General features: G+C 38.3%; 1 pseudogene; it reads left to right on the plus strand.

The window, feature by feature from the left end:
• The first annotated feature begins 16,717 nt into the window (after nt 1-16,717).
• LOC122128087 lies at nt 16,718-16,830 on the plus strand (annotated as a pseudogene).
• Nucleotides 16,831-17,044: the final 214 nt, after the last annotated feature.

Consider the following 17,044-nt stretch of genomic DNA (forward strand, 5'->3'; position numbering starts at 1 on the left):
AGAGCATCATAAATCGTCTAGCATCCATTAAAGTGTGACAAGTTCATTATTAACTTGCAAGTAGGTTATATCTCTAGCATCACACAATTCTAAATACTCATATGAAGAAAAATATATACCTAGAGTTTTGGTGTCCTTCTATATTACGAAGCTCTCAATTTTCATCTTATTTGCCTGGAGGAGGCAAAAATGCTTGATAGGAAATGTACCTTGTCACGTAACTGCAACCCCTTTGTACAGTATTCTTACAATCAAAAATGTGCAAAAAGGAAAAAAAAGAAATTGGACGTCACATATTTCCATTAAAACTAAATTTAAGGCCTGTAATTCTACAGGTTTTTAAGGACCAAATAAGTTGTGGATATGCCCCAAGGCCTTTACGAAAAGATAATGGAGAGAGATAAAAATGTGGCAGTAGGTAGGTGACCAGAGCATAATTATGTAGCTTTACTTCACTGTTACCATAGCAGGAGTCCAAATCAATATGATGGTTCGTAGTTACAGGACCAGAAGACATACTGGAAACTGACATCAATGAAGGGTCATTCATTATAGGAAAACATAAATCAGAATGCACCAAAGGTTGCAATCAACAGTGTCCAAAAAAGCAACACAGAATGGGATAAAGTTATTGCACGTATATATTTGATAAGTGGTTCACATCAAGAATATATAAAAAACATCATTGCAACGACACACAACCTGACTTTACAATGTGCAAAGAACTCAGATGTTTCTCCAGAGAAGACAAAGTGTTAACAAGCCCACGAAGAAGGTGTTTAACATCACTAATCACCACGAAAGTGTAAGTCAAAATAATGAAGAAAATTACCACTTCATATGAATTAGGTAGGATAACTACAAAAAATAAAGTAACAATACTGCCAAAAGTGTGGTAAAATTGGAACCGTTCTATGGGAAACAGAATGGCATCTTTTCAAACAATTGAAAACAGGATTATTCATACCTGTAATCATAACCACTCAGGACAGGAGGCTGAAATCCAAGGATCACGGTTCATAGCCAGCCTGGGCAGAAAACTGGAAGTGGATCTGTGTTTTAAAGTGGTAGTACTCTAGCCTTGAGGGAAAGTTCAGGGACAGTTACTTGGCCCTGAGTTCAAGACCCATGACAAAAAAATTTTAAAAAAAAGAAAGAAAAGAGAGTTTTCATGTGATCCAGTGATTCCATTTCTGGGCATATACTTTAAACATCTAAAAGCAAGGTCTGGAAGAGATCTTGTACACTCATAGTCATTTTGTACAATACTCAAAACATGGAGGCAATCCAGTGGCCATCAACAAATGAATAGCTAAAGCAAATGTGGTTTAAACATACAGTGGCATATTATTTCAACTTTAAAAAGAATTATGGGGCTGGGAAGGTGGCTCAGTGGTAGAGCGCTTGCCTTGCATGCTTGAGGCTCTAGGTTCGATTCCTCAGCACCACATAAGCAAAAAGAAAAAAGCCGGAAGTGGCGCTGTGGCTCAAGTGGTAGAGTGCTAGCCTTGAGATGAAGAGCTGAGGGACAGCGCCCCGGCCCAGAGTTCAGGCCCCACGACCGGACCCAAAAAAAAAAAAAAAAAAATTATGTTGTGACATATGCTATATTATGGATGAAACTTTGGAACACTGCTAAGTGAAATAAGCCAGTCATAAAAAGATCAAGTATTACATGATTCTACTTATATCAGTAGTTACATAGAACAGTCTAATTGATAGAGACAGGAAGCAAAATCATACTTGATGTATACCTTGAAGCAGAGGAGAGGTGGAAAATTGTTTTAATGAATAAAGAATTTGAATCTTGGAGGATGTAAAGAGTGTGGATATTGAGATTGTACAATATTGTAAATGTACTTATTACTACTATGTTGTATTCTTAAAATGATTAATAAAACTTTGGAGAGAATTATGAAGGGGTTAAGCATAATCATGGTACATTGTATGCCTATGTGGATATATCAAAATGAAAAATACACTTATTTAAGTAGGTAATGCTAATAGAATTGAAAAAAGACAATAAATTTTAAGTTAAGTGTGCAAGTTTAAGTCAGAGGGCTTTGCTTCTTCAAAACAGCAATTTAGAAATCTAATTTCTCTGTCAACATAGTGTTGGTGGGACATTACAATGTACAGTGCCCTGTGAGTAACAAGTGCTTATGTGACACTCAGAGGGAGTTAAATCACTATATCTGGGTAGTTATGGATAAAAGGTAATGGTTGGAACTGGCTCCAACATGGTGAGGATGAATGATGCAGCAAATATTACACACCCTTTTCACATGAAGCTTTAGGTGCTAACACATGGCTTTTTCTGACTATGGTCTAGGGAGTGTCCCACTACTTCCCATCCAATCAAAAGTGTTTTCTGTGCTTGTGCTCTGAGATGGGGCATCCAATAAGGAAAAATTCCATACTCATGCTCTGAGACTAGGAAACCAATTATGAGACACTATGTCCTTCTTTTGGCTGGGGAGTCTGTTTCACTGCTTTGTTTTTGCTTTGAGGAAGAGACTGTTGCACTGCTCTCTTTTCGCTTTGAAGAAAAACTGCTTTAAAAACTGTTCTGCTCTCTAATTCTTTAAAGAAAACAAACCCGAGACTTAGACAATACTGCTATTCTGAAGATGTTGCGGGGAGGGAAGCCTTGACTTTCAGCTTTGGGACTAGATTTAGAATTTGATAACTTAGTTGTTGTGGTTTCAGATTAATCTGAACCAGGCTAATATCTGTATTTTTTCAATTCTTCTAACTAGAATCTCTGAAGTATTAGGAAAAAACAAAACAAACAAACAAATAAAAAACGACAAGAACTTGATATTAGGCTAACAAAGGCTCCAGAAATTCTCAGATTTCTTTTTTTTCTTGTATGAATCTAATGAAAAGTTCATGCAGCAAACTAGCATGTTTAAGGTGTTACATTCTGTAGAATGTGGTTTCTTTTCTTCCTCTTATTCTGAGATAGAAATTGATCTATTCTAAAGCCAGAGGATATGTTTTCTTCACAAGCTAATCAGGTTCGCTGAATTTTGCTTTCTTAAAAATTGCTTGACTGCTATAAGAGGGAATTGAAGACTGCTAGGCAGGAGGGATTGAGTGTGATATGTGGGAAGTGTTCTCATACTCTGCATCTAGAGAGCTAGAAAATATGATGATCTGCTCGCAGCCTCAAGCAATTCAGAAAGTGGCTTGCATTTTCTAAAACCTAAATCCAAACTTTCACCTTCTCCTTCCCACCAAGAATTCCCCCTCAGGCTTCTTCTTACCATAGTGTCTTGGCAGCTTAGAACTGCTTTACCTCAGAAATGTGGCATCAAAAGTGTGCCCTGTGGTCAGCCAAGCAGCTGGTATCTGACTGATTCATCTATGGCTCTTAAAATCCTGCAGCTCAATCTGTGCTCTGTGCTCAGAGTTCAGTAAGTGTGCTTAAATCCATAGCTACGTGCTTCCAGAGAGCAGTCTTTCCTCTTTCTATTAGCAGTAGGAACACAAGTACAGACAGGTTCTTTATAATGAAGCAGCCACACATAGCTGTTGGTTTCATAACCACTTGCTGAGACGAGTTTCCTAAGGGAACCAAGGCAATATGCAAATAAGGTGTTTTCACCTGTAAGCTCATAAGCCTCCATTCCAAAAAGGGAGCTGCTTATAATAAATTCTGTCTGGGAATGGACTGTGTAGGAGTTAGAATATTCTTTTTCTCTGAAAATGATGGAAATAAGGGAAAGTATTGAATAAGCATAATCATCTTCCAAAAAGCTATATAACTAAAGTATATCCTGTTACTAAAATCGTTCTAGGGACTTGAGGAATAGTTTAACTCATAAAGCACAAGCTGAGTAAGAATTTTCTAACAATTTCTGGCCTGGGTGTCCTGGTTTAGTGGATTGCACTGATATTTTTTTTTAATTTAATTTTATTTTATTTGAGAATATACTGTACAGAGGGGTTACAATTACATGGGCAGGATAATGCATACATTTCTTACCAAGCATTGCAGCCTCCTCCTTTGTTTACCCTTCACCTCCCTTCCCAGCCTCCCCCCTCCCCCCCCACCCAATCATACCCCCCCCCCCCACCGACATTGTAATGCTGGTTTTGACATGACATTTTGTACTTCTCATTGTTGCAACAGGTCCACCTGAATCCTTAAACGACTTGTTTGTCCCCATCTCCTCCACATGTTATACTGACATCAAATATAGTGAAAGCGGGGGTTACACTGTGGGGGAGGGACATACAAAGCAACAAAGAAATAATCTTATAAATGCGTTAGAAACACATGCATGAAAGAAACAAAAACATTAAAATACATACTTGAGGTTTCGTTTTCCTAACATCACATTCTCTGACTTTTTCCGCTTGACTCATACCTATACTAGATATTGCAAATAAGGGAAACCATGGGACCTATGTTTCTTTGGGCCTGGCTTACTTCACTTAATATAATTTTTTCCAAGCCTTTCCATTTCCTAACAAATGGGGAAATGTCATTCTTTCTGATCGAGGCATAGAATTCCATTGTGTATATATACCACATCTTCTTGATCCATTCATCTACTGAGGGGCATCTGGGTTGGTTCCATGTCTTAACTATGGTAAATAATGCTGCAATAAACATAGTTGTGCTGGTAGCTTTAGTGTGGCCTTGTTTGTGATCATTTGGGTAAATGCCCAAAAGTGGGATTGCTGGGTCATTGGGGAGCTCTATGTGGAGTCTTTTGAGGAACCTCCATACTGCTTTCCAAAGTGGTTGAACAAGTTTACATTCCCACCAACAATGAAGTAAGGTTCCTTTCTGTCCACATCCCCTCCAGCATCTGTTGTTGTTAGAGTTCTTGATTTTTGCTGTTCTAACTGGAGTGAGGTGATATCTCAATGTTGTTTTGATTTGCATTTCTTTTATGGCTAGGGATGTTGAACATTTCTTCATGTGTCTATTGGCCATCCTTCTTTCTTCTTCAGAGAAGCTTCTCTTTAAGTCTTTCGCCCACTTACTTATTGGGCAGTTGTTTCTTTGAGGATTTGTTGTTGGGTGGTTTAGTTTTTTGAGTTCCAAGTATATTTTAGATATGAGACCCTTGTCCGTTGTATGGCTAGTAAAGATCTTCTCCCAGTCCGTGGGCTTTCTATTGATCTTGCTAGCTATGTCATTTGCCCTGCAGAAGCTCTGCAACCTTATACAATCCCATTTGTCCAGCCTTTCTTTGATTTGTTGTGTTTCCGGGTCTCTATTCAGAAAATTTCGGCCTGAGCCAAGGAGACCCAGGGTTTCTCCTATTCCATCCTGTAATGTTTTCAGAGTGTCTGCTTTGACTTCAAGGTCTTTGATCCATTTGGAGTTGATTCTGGTGCAGGGTGATATATAAGGATCTAGCTTTAGTTTTCTACATGTAGTTAACCAGTTTTGCCAGCACCATTTACTGAAGAGGCTGTCTGTCTTCCATTCTATTGTTTTAGCTCCCTTATCGAAGATTAGATGGCTATAGGTCTGTAGGTTCATTTCTGGGTTTTCAATTCTATTCCATTGGTCCTGAGGTCTGTTCTTATGCCAATACCAAGCTGTTTTGATTACTATGGCTTTATAGTAGAGTTTGAAATTTGGTATTGATATTCCTCCAGCAGTGTTCTTTCCATTGAGGAGCGTTTTTGCTATTCGGGGTCTTTTATTGTTCCATATGAATTTTTGGATTGCCTCTTCTATTTCCTTGAAGAATGAGGGTGGAATTTTGATAGGTATTGCGTTGAATTTGTAGATAGCCTTGGGAAGTATTGCCATTTTCACGATGTTAATCTTTCCAATCCAGGAGCATGGGAGGTTTTGCCATTTTTTAAGTTCTGTGTTGATTTCCTTTTTCAAGATTTTAAAGTTTTCATCATAGAGGTCCTTCACTTCTTTAGTTAAGTTAATTCCTAGGTATTTTATTTTTTGTGGGGCTATTACAAATGGAGTTGCTTTCCTAATTTCAGCCACAGTTTTCTCATTGTTGGCATACAGAAAAGCCATTGATTTTGGGGGGTTAATTTTATAACCTGCTACTTTGCCAAAGTTTTGAATCATCTTGAGTAATTTGGGAGTGGAGTCTGGGATTCTTTAAATACAAGATCATGTCACCTGCAAAGAGGGAGAGTTTTATTTCTTCTTTCCCTATTTGGATCCCCTTTATGTCTGCATCTTGTCTTATTGCTGTAGCTAGGAATTCTAATACTAGATTGAAGAGGAGTGGAGAGAGTGGGCATCCTTGTCTTGTTCCAGAGTTAAGAGGAAATGGCTTTAGTTTTTCACCATTGAGTATAATGCTGGTTGTAGGTTTGTCATATACAGCCTTTATTGTATTGAGGAATGTTCCATGGATTCCTAATTTTTCCAAAACCTTCATCATAAAGGGGTGTTGGATCTTGTCGAATGTTTTTTCTGAGTCTATTGAGATAACCATGTGGTTCTTATTCTTGCTCCTGTTGATGTGGTGAATAATATTAATTGATTTGCGTATATTGAACCAGCTTTGCATCCCTGAAATGAATCCTGTTTGATCGTGGTGTATGATTTTTTGGATGAATTGTTGAAGTCGGTTGGCCAAAATTTTGTTGAGAAGTTTTGCATCAATGTTCATCAAAGAAATGGGTCTATAGTTCTCTTTCTTTGATGAGTCCCTGCCTGGTTTTGGGATGAGGGTTATGATGGCTTCATAGAATGTGTTTGGTAGTAAACTTTCTCTTTCAATTTCATTGAAGAGTTGGAGGAGTATTGGTGTGAGCTCTGCTTTGAAGGCCTTGTAAAATTCCGCTGTGAAACCATCTGGTCCTGGACTTTTCTTAGCTGGGAGGTCTCTTATTGCTGTTTCTATTTCAATGCTTGATATGGGCCTGTTAAGATAGTTTGCCACATCTTGGTTTAGTTTTGGCATGTCAATATTTGCTAGGAAGAGGTCCATTTCTGTCAAGTTCTCAAACTTATTAGCATAAAGTTTTGAGAAGTATTCCCTTATAATGTTCTGAATCTTGGTTGTTTCCATGGTGATGTTTCCATTCTCATCTCTGAGTTTATTAATTTGGGTGTGTTCTCTTCTTTTTCTGATAAGATTTGCTAAGGGTCTGACAATTTTGTTAAGTTTTTCGAAGAACCAACTCTTTGTTTTGTTGATTTTTCTATAGTTTTTTTGGATTCTAATTCATTTAATTCTGATTTAATTTTGATTATTTCTTTCCGTCTACTGGATTGGGGTTTATCTTGCTGCTCTTTTTCAAGGAGGTTTAGATGTGTCATTAAATTGTTAGTTTCAGATCTCTCCAATTTGTTGATGTAGGAGCTCAGAGCTATAAACTTGCCTCTGAGTACTGCCTTTGCTGTGTCCCAGAGGAGCTGGTATTTTGTGTGTTCATTTTTGTTGAATAGCATGAACATTTGAATTTCCTTTCTAATCTCTTCCATGACCCACTCATGATTCAGCAGTGTGTTGTTCAGCCTCCATGTGATACCAGACTTTCTTTGGTGGCTTTTGGTGTTGAGTTCTAACTTTATTCCCTTGTGGTCAGAGAGAATGCAAGGTATAACTTCAATGTTCCTGAATTTAGACAAGTTTGCTTTGTGGCCCAAAATGTGGTCTATTTAAGAAAATGTTCCATGTGCTGCTGAGAAAAACGTGTATTCTGATGCTGCTGGGTGAAATGTTCGGTAAATGTCTGTTAAGTCTAGTTGATCTATGCAGCTGTTTAGATCTGCGGTTTCTCTGTTGAGTTTTTGCCGAGTTGATCTATCTAGTGGGGAGAGTGGTGTGTTAAAATCCCCAACAATTAATGTCTTTGGATCTATATGGGATTTGAGGGAAAGTAGTGTTTCTTTGATAAATTTGGGTGCTCCATTGTTTGGCGAATAGATATTTAGAATTGTAATATCCTCCTGAAGAAGAGATCCTTTAATTAGTATGTAGTGACCTTCTTTATCTCTTTTCACGAATTTTAAATTGAAGTCTATTTTATCTGATATTAGGATTGCAACTCCCGCCTGTTTATGGGGGGGGTTTGCTTGGTAGATTTTGTTCCAGCCTTTAACATTGAAAATGTGTTTGTTTTTACGGGCAAGATGTGACTCCTGCAGGCAGCAGATAGAAGGGTCTTGTTTTTTAATCCAACTAGACAGTCTATGTCGCTTAATTGGAGAGTTCAGTCCGTTAACATTAAGAGATAGGACTGAGAGGTATTTGGGAGTTCCTGCCATGTTATCTACCTTCTTGGGGGCTGCGAAAACTGGGTTCTTCCTATGGTTCTTGGATTCTCAGTTTGGGTGCAGTTTCTTGGCCTTTATTGCGGTCTTGTTGGTTTTCTATGTGTAGGACATCTTTAAGAATCTTTTGTAGGGCTGGTTTGGTGGAGATGTATTGTTTCAATTTTTCTTTGCTATGGAAGGTTTTTATTTGGCCTTCAGTTATGAAGGAGAGTTTAGCTGCGTACAGTATTCTTGGTTGATAGTTGTTTGTTTTTAGGGCATGGCATACATCATTCCAGGCTCTTCTTGCTTTGATTGTCTCTGCTGAGAAATCTGAGGTGATTCTAATTGGTTTCCCTTTATAAGTGATTACCCTTTTCTCTCTGACAGCTTTAAGGATCTTTTCCTTGTTCTGAGTTGATCCTGTGTGGATTATAATGTGGCAGTGGGATGTCCTATTCTGGTCTGGTCTATTTGGGGTTCTAAAGGCTTCTTGTATCTGGACAGGCCTATCTTTTTGCATGTTTGGGAAGTTCTCTGCTAGGATCCTGTTAAACAGATTTCCTAGACCATTAACTTCTGTTTCTAGGTGCTCCTCTACACCCATTATCCTTAGATTAGGCCTTCTGATGGTGTCTTCCAGGTGTTGGATAGATCTATCATATTTCTTGGACTTGTCTTGGATGGTTGTATGTTCTTTCTCTATAATATCTTGGCTGTCTTCAATCCCTGAGATTCGATCTTCTGCATGGTCTAACCTGCTGTCAAGACTCTCTACTTTGTTTTTTATCTCTTTTCCTTCTAGTTGGTCAGCTTTGATGGCTTCAAGTTCTTTGTTGAAGCTCTGTTTTAGGTCTTGTATGAATTTCTTTACTTCCTTAATTTGGTGTTCAGTGTTTGTCCTCAAATCACTTAGTTGATTGGTTATGGTTTCTTTGGGCTCCCATTCCTTCTGTTGGGTTCCATTCAGCATTCCCTTTGTGGTCTCCCTGACTTCCTTCAGCTCTTTGTTAATGGATTCCATGAATGCCTTTAGTGATCTTTGTGTGTTCTCTACCTGGTCTCTCAATTCCTGTATTACTCTTTGATTAGCTTCCTCCCGTTCGTGGGATTCCTGCAGATCTCTTTGAGTGTTCTCAGCCTGCTCACGCCATTCCTCTCTTTCTCTTTGAGTATTCTCAAGTTGTTCACGCAAATCCTGTATCAGTTTTTGAGTAGCTTCCTCACGCTTATGATATTCCTGTATAAACTTCTGGGATGCCTCCTCTCTCTCCCTATCACGCTCATACAGAGTCCTTTGTACGTTGTCAAACTTTTCATTTATCATGTTTGCCAGCAGTGTTTGTAGAGCTGTTTGGGAACTCTCCTCTGGATTATTCATTATCTGTTCTAACCCCTGATTATCAGGATTGGGAATTGAGATACCCGAATTTGCCATTTTTCTTGTGTTTTTCCGGCTTATTCTGCCCATTTGAGATGAAGATAGCACCAGTTTTGTGCTAGAACACTATCTTAAGGCAACCATCAACCAAAGTTTGCATTTGTACAGTCAATAGTCTACAGATACAATCTAGTTCAACAGATACATCTATTCGACATCAAACAACTATATGTTAAAGGACTTCGAACCGCAGAGAAGAATTTGGAAAACCAGAAATTATTAGGGTTAGGGAGAGATGTGGGTAAAAAATAGGAATAGATTGGTGTGGGGAGGCACAGGGAGAGTTAACTATGTCCTAATCACAATGCAGGAAATAGGTTGGGTAGGATGTAAGTAGAGAGAGAGAGAAAAAGAAGAAAGGGAAAGGGGAATGAAAAGAGACCAGAAAATAAAATAGAAACGTAAAAATTAATGTTATTTTAGAGATTAAAAGACCATCTATTTATAGAGGAATATGAACATGTTGAGAGAAAGGGAGGGACATAGAGGAGATGAGAAAAACTTTAAAAAAATGCTTAAAATATTATATAGGTATAAAGAGGTAGTACTGCTATTAATGAATTTAAGTCTCAGAGGTTTTGAATTGAGTAATAAGTTTGTGGATTAAGTGTGTACACAATGTGGGATAGGGTCTACTGGTTAACTACGGGTTTATCTGAGGATGTGCAGGACAAGAGTTAAGTCACATAAAGATGAACAAAGAGGAAAAGATGGAAAGGATAGGAAAGTGAGAAGAAAAGATCAGAAGTTCAGTAGAGCTAGAAAAAAAAACAAAAAGATAATTAAGAATGAAAGAAAAAGAGAAAGAAGACAAGAAAAGAAAAGAAAACACACATTCACGTATTCCTAAAATAAAAATTATAAGAGGAGAAAAAAAAAAAGTTACTGGAAAACAATTATTTTTTCAGAAGAGGCAAAAATTAAAGATTAATAAAAGTTTTAGAAAAGCAAAAAAAAATTTTATATATATATAAGGTAACAAAAAATGAAAAAAAACAAAACAAGGAAAAGAAAAAAAAGAAAAGAAGAAGAAGAAAAAAAAAGTTCTTTGATTTTTTTTTTTTTTTGGGAGGGGTGGGAAGAGTCCTGTATTTCCCTTTTGTCTGTAATCAGAGTCTGGTTGGAGTCTCTGGTCAGCTTGAGGTCCTGTGGCTTGATTGGTTTCTTAAGTCAGTTTGTTGGAACAGGCAGAAAAATGCTCTGCTTTACCCAAGATTTTGAGATCCCCCTCCCAGGTTAGTTTACTGGGAGGGTGATTTGCTTTGAGAATCACAAAAGAGGGGGATGCAGTGATGAGGCTAGGTTCTGGGTAGAGTTGAGGCCTTTCAACGAACAGTAGCTTTTCCCTGGGGCTATTTTGTGAAAAAAAACTCACAGCACCCAGCCTGGAGCCATTCTCAGGGTTTCTGTTTTTCAATTGATTGTGGTGGCTGCTAGAGGGCGGGGCAGCCTCTGGCTCTGGTTACCCGGTGAGGAGAGCCACTCCAATGGCTGGCGCTTGAGCTGGGTGACTTTTCCCTGGATGGAACTGAGTCTGTGAGGTCACTTTGCCGTTAAGTTCTTGTGACCTGCTAAATGACTAGTTTTATTCCAAGGCCTGAGCTGGAGCTAGCCGCTCCTCCGAGCTTTGTCGGTATCCAAGATGGAGATCACCGGTGCTGGGGGGGGAGGGGTGGCCTTCCCTCCTCTGCTCCCAGAGAAGGAGTGAGGAAGTGGGGCTTCTACTCACGCGGAGTCTTGGATCCCGGGTCGTCTCTGGTCTGCAAAGTGCAGGATGAAGTTGTCCTCTCCTTGTCGGTTCTTGCTGGTGTTGAGTAGAATCCGCTCGTCCGCTGCGTCTGGCTCCTTCGTCCCGGACTGCGTCTCAGGTATGCCTCCGCGGCGGTGGTCGCCGCTGCGACCCTGCCGCCGCAGCTGCAGCTGCTCAGATGTGTCTGCTTGGCTTCCCCTCTCTTGACTAACTCTCTGTCCTGTGATGGCACACTTGGTGTGATTCTCTGGCTTGGGACTGTTCACTGGAACTCTGAAACTGTTTTCTATGCAAGAGCTTGTTCAGATTCCAGCTTCTCCTCCGCCATCTTCCCGGAACTCTGCACTGATATTTTTAACCCCTTTCAAAATAACCAGCTGAGCTTCAAAAGAGCCAATAGAGCAAGATTGTGAACACAACTTGTGATCAATACCAGAAGTAGTAACTCATTAGGGGTATAACCTGGGCAGACTTCTTACTCATAGTGGTTGCTTTCTGTCAATAACATGCTTTTTAACAGAACTAAACATTGCCATGCTAAGTTCCTTTCAAATTGGTGGTCCTTCTTGGGATATTGGGTTACAGTAGGGGATTATTCCCAACAATGTGGGGACTAGTACAGGATCCATGTTATGCAAGGGGGATGTAGGGAGACCCTCAGGAGAAGACATATCCTGAGTTGTTGAGATAGCTCAAGGTTGGGTTAAACACCATCCGTTGTGGTAAAGGATGGAAAGTGTATCAGCAATTTCAGGAAAGGGCCCAAGGAAGCACCTCAATAAAAAGTAATGTCATGCATCACCCATGAGAGGAAAAATTGGACTAGAGCATACTACCTGGTTGGTTGGGGATTTTTCTGGGCTGAGTGTGTCTTAGGCACAAAGAGAAGTTGAGTCTCGATGTGTGTTTTCATTCTCTGGCCCAAGAATAAAAATGGGCGAGCTGGAGGAATCCATTGTTGAGAAATCTCCAGTAACGGGAGAGTTAAATATGAGAAGGGTGCACAAGAAACTTACAAAAGGGAGGGTTACGTGCACCAAAAACTGAAATCACAACAGACCTGCTGAAATGGGGAATAAGAATTCTAGGCCTAAGGAACCCAGGAAAAATGATCTAAGGACCTGCTTCTGATAATCCATTGGGAGAATGTTGACAAAGGTCTGAGAACACTATTAAATAATGTATGATTTTCATTATGGAGCTCCATAATGTGCACTTCTCCAAACAAAAACTTGTTATGAATATGTGCTTGCATGTGTGTGTTTTAAATCTTATATCCTGAAAGGGGAACTCAAAAAGTCCTACCCACTATACTCCCTCAGCTGCCCACTTTAAGTCTGAAGCCTGGATTGATCCTCTAGCTGATCCAAGGATGCAAGGCATTGAACCTTAGTTTCAGAAGCTGATTTTTATTTTTGAGCTCTAATTTTATTTTATTTTATTTTTTTAAATTTTTATTTTTATTTTTTGTGAACATACTGTACAGAGGGGTTACAATTACATGGGCAAGATAATGAGTACATTTCTTATCAAGCATTGCAGCCTCCTCCTTTGTTTACCCTTCACATCCCTTCCCAGCCTCCCCCTGCCCCCCAACCCAACCCCCCCCCCCGCACGAAATTTGTAAAGTTCGTTTTTGACATGACAACTTGTACTGCTCATAGTTGCATTGGGTCTACCTGTATCCTTAAACGACGAGTTTTTCCCCATCTCCTTCACAAATTATACCGACATCAAATATAGGGAAAGCAGGGGTTATACTGTGGGGGAGGGACATACAAAGTTACAAAGAATTAATCTTATAAATGAGTTAGAAACAAATGCATGAAAGAAAAAAAATATTTAAATACATATCTAAGGGTTCATTTTCCTAACATTACATTATCTGATTTTTCCTGCTTGACTCATACATATACTAGATATTGCAAATAAGGGAAACCATGGGACCTAAGTTTCTTTGGGCTTGGCTTGCTTCACTTAATATAATTTTTTCCAAGCCTTTCCATTTCCTAACAAATGGGGAAATGTCATTCTTTCTGATCGAGGCATAGAATTCCATTGTGTATATATACCACATTTTCTTGATCCATTTATCTACTGAGGGGCATCAGGTTTGGTTCCATATCTTAGCTATGGTAAATAATGCTGCAATAAACATAGTTGTGCTGGTAGCTTTAGTGTGGTCTTGTTTGTGAACATTTGGTTAAATGCCCAAAAGTGGGATTGCTGGGTCATAGGGGAATTCTATGTGGAGTCTTTTGAGGAACCTCCATACTACTTTCCAAAGTGGTTGAACAAGTTTACACTCCCACCAACAATGAAGTAAGGTTCCCTTCTGTCCACATCCCCTCCAGCATCTGTTGTTGTTAGAGTTCTTGATTATAGCCATTCTAACTGGGGTGAGGTGGTATTTCAATGTTGTTTTGATTTGCATTTCTTTTATGGCTAGGGAGGTTGAGCATTTCTTCATGTGTCTATTGGCCATCCTTCTTTCTTCTTCAGAGAAGTTTCTCTTCAAGTCTTTAGCCCACTTATTTATTGGGCAGTTGTTTCTTTGAGGATTTATTGTTGGGGGATTTAATTTTTTGAGTTCCAAGTATATTTTAGATATGAGACCCTTGTCTGTTGTATGGCTAGTAAAGATCTTCTCCCAAACCGTGGGCATTCTATTGATCTGGCTAGTTATGTCCTTTGCCATGCAGAAGCTCTGCAACTTCATGCAATCCCATTTGTCCAACCTTTCTTTGATTTGTTGTGTTTCCGGGTCTCTATTAAGAAAACTTCGGCCTGAGCCAAGGAGGCCTAGGGTTTCTCCTATTCCATCCTGTAAGGTTTTCAGAGTGTCTGCTGTGACTCCTAGGTCTTTGATCGATTTGGAGTTGATTCTGGTGCAGTGTGATATATAAGGATCTAGTTTTAGTCTTCTACAAGTAGTTAACGAATTTTGCCAGCACCATTTACTGAAGAGGCTGTCTTTCTTCCATTCTATTATTTTAGCTCCCTTATCGAAGATTAGTTGGCTATAGGTCTGTAGGTTCATTTCTGGGTTTTCAATTCTATTCCATTGGTCCTAAGGTCTGTTCTTATGCCAGTACCAAGCTGTTTTGATTACTATGGCTTTATAGTAGGGTTTGAAATTTGGTATTGATATTCCACCAGCAGTGTTCTTTCCATTGAGGAGCGTTTTTGCTATTCGGGGTCTTTTATTGTTCCATATGAATTTTTGGATTGGCTCTTCTTTTTCCTTGAAGAATGAGGTTGGAATTTTGATAGGTATTGCATTGAATTTGTAGATAGCCTTGGGAAGTATTGCCATTTTCACGATGTTGATCTTTCCAATCCAGGAGCATGGGAGGTTTTGCCATTTTCTAAGTTCTGTTTTGATTTCCTTTTTCAAGATTTTAAAGTTTTCATCATAGAGGTCCTTCACTTCTTTAGTTAAGTTAATTCCTAGGTATTTTTTGAGGGGCTATTGCAAATGGAGTTACTTTCCTAAATTCAGCCACACTTTTCTCATTGTTGGCATACAGAAAAGCCATTGATTTTGGGGGGTTAATTTTATATCGTGTTACTTTGCCAAAGTTTTGAATCAGCTTGAGTAATTTGGTAGTGGAGTCTATGGGATTCTTTAAATACAAGATCATGTCATGTGCGAAGAGGGAGAGTTTTATTTCTTCTTTCCCTATTTGGATCCCCTTTATGTTTACATCTTGTCTTATTGTTGACCTCTAATTTTAATGTTCACTTGGTAAACTAAATCCTCTATATCCCTTTCTCTGAGTAAATACACATCAACATGAAATATAAAGTTATTTTGATAAAAAATAAAAATAACTCAGAAGAAATTATAAATGCAAAAACAATCTTCACAGAAGCAAACTCCCAGAGATATTTCATGACTTTGACAAGGATAAAGTGGGTAAAGTTAGTATAAATTTAGAAGTATGACAATGCACAAAAACATCAAAAATACTGATATATTTCATTATATAATCCAAAGCAAAAAGCAAATGTTTTTTAGATGATTTTTTAAAACCCAGTCTTTCAGGTACTGGGAAGGTGGCTCAATGGTAGAGTGCCTGCCTTGCATGCATGAGGCCTTGGGTTTGATTTCTCAGCATCATATTAGCAGAAAAAGATGGAAGTGGTGCTGTGGCTCAAGTGGTATCACTAGCCTTGAGCTGAGGGACAGCACCCAGGCCCCAGAGTTCTAGCCTCATGACCAACAAAATAAAAATAAAACACAAAACAAAACACAGTGTCTCACTTTTGTGACCTCAACTCTGTAATAACTCTGCTTCAGCCTAGGGCTAATAATTTAGGTGTGGACATTTATCAACACTCCTGAATCAGACTCTACTTAATCATTTTTTAAATACATATTTTGTTCTTAATTTTCCTCTTTATAAATTCACATGCACCTATAAAAAACGGTGTGGCCACCCCAGTAACCTTCTCAAAGTACCTCCTAATGACAACTTACAAAAAGTTCTATTATATTACAACAAGGAAAACAATGCTACAAATAAAGAAAACCAATAATTAAATATTAACGAATAATAAAATAAAAAACAAAACAATTACCAGTGTTTTCAGTATTTGAAGTGTACTACAAATTAGATTTTATTATTGTCATATTTCTTTACATTTAACACTGGCTAAGATTATGATGTTCAACAAGAATTTTATAGGCTATGAGTAGTGTTTAAAGTCACCCACTAAGATTACCATTTATAGTTCATCTCATAATTTGTATATGGCTTATATCATCATTTGTTCCTCACTAACATATAAAGTAGGGAAGGCCTACAGTTTTAATAGAAACTGTGTAGTTAACATAGTCAACTCTTTATTCTGCTTTACACAAAGACTTTGCAACTTCTCATTAGTAAAGTTTCTATAAACTCTGAAATGTACATACTTAGTAGTACTTATCTGCTACCATAAATCTTAAATACTTTATAGAAAAGTATTATGACCTGTCATACAGTCCCAGTTTTGGCATATATAAGCAAATATCCAAAAGTAAATATATTTAAAACATTAAAACTTTTAGCAAACCTTAACACTTGCTGCAGTGTTCATTATGACAGGTCCTTTGCATAGAATAATTGATTTCCTTCTCCTACACATCTCTTGAACAACAAATATCTGGATTTATTTCGTTTTTGACACGTAAATCTTGACTTTATTCTTAAATGTGTACTTATGTAAGAAGTACATGGTTCTCAAATTTCACAACAATTCTTTTAAACTTACTTTTTTTTGATTTGTCTAGTTTAAAAAATCAATTACAATTTATATATAAAAATATTCTGTGCTCAATTCAGCATCACATACACTAACATTGGAATGATACAGAGAAGATTAGCATGGCCCCTGCCCAAGGATGACAGGCAAATTCCTGAAGCATTCTATCGCCCAATTTGTTAGGAAATGGAAAGACTTGGAAAAAAAATTATTAAGTGAAGTAAGCCAAGTCCAAAGAAACATAGGTCCCATGGTTTCTCTAATTTTCAATAACTAATATATGTCTGGGATAAGCAGAAAAGGTCAAAAGTTATGTGTATATGACCAGATAAGTTTATGTTAAGGGCCGGGCGCTGGTGGCTCACGGCTGTAATCCTAGCTACTCAGGAGGCTG

Source organism: Dipodomys spectabilis, unplaced genomic scaffold (assembly GCF_019054845.1).
Source record: "Dipodomys spectabilis isolate Male_0828 unplaced genomic scaffold, ASM1905484v1 ptg000010l, whole genome shotgun sequence".
NCBI lineage: Eukaryota > Metazoa > Chordata > Mammalia > Rodentia > Heteromyidae > Dipodomys > Dipodomys spectabilis.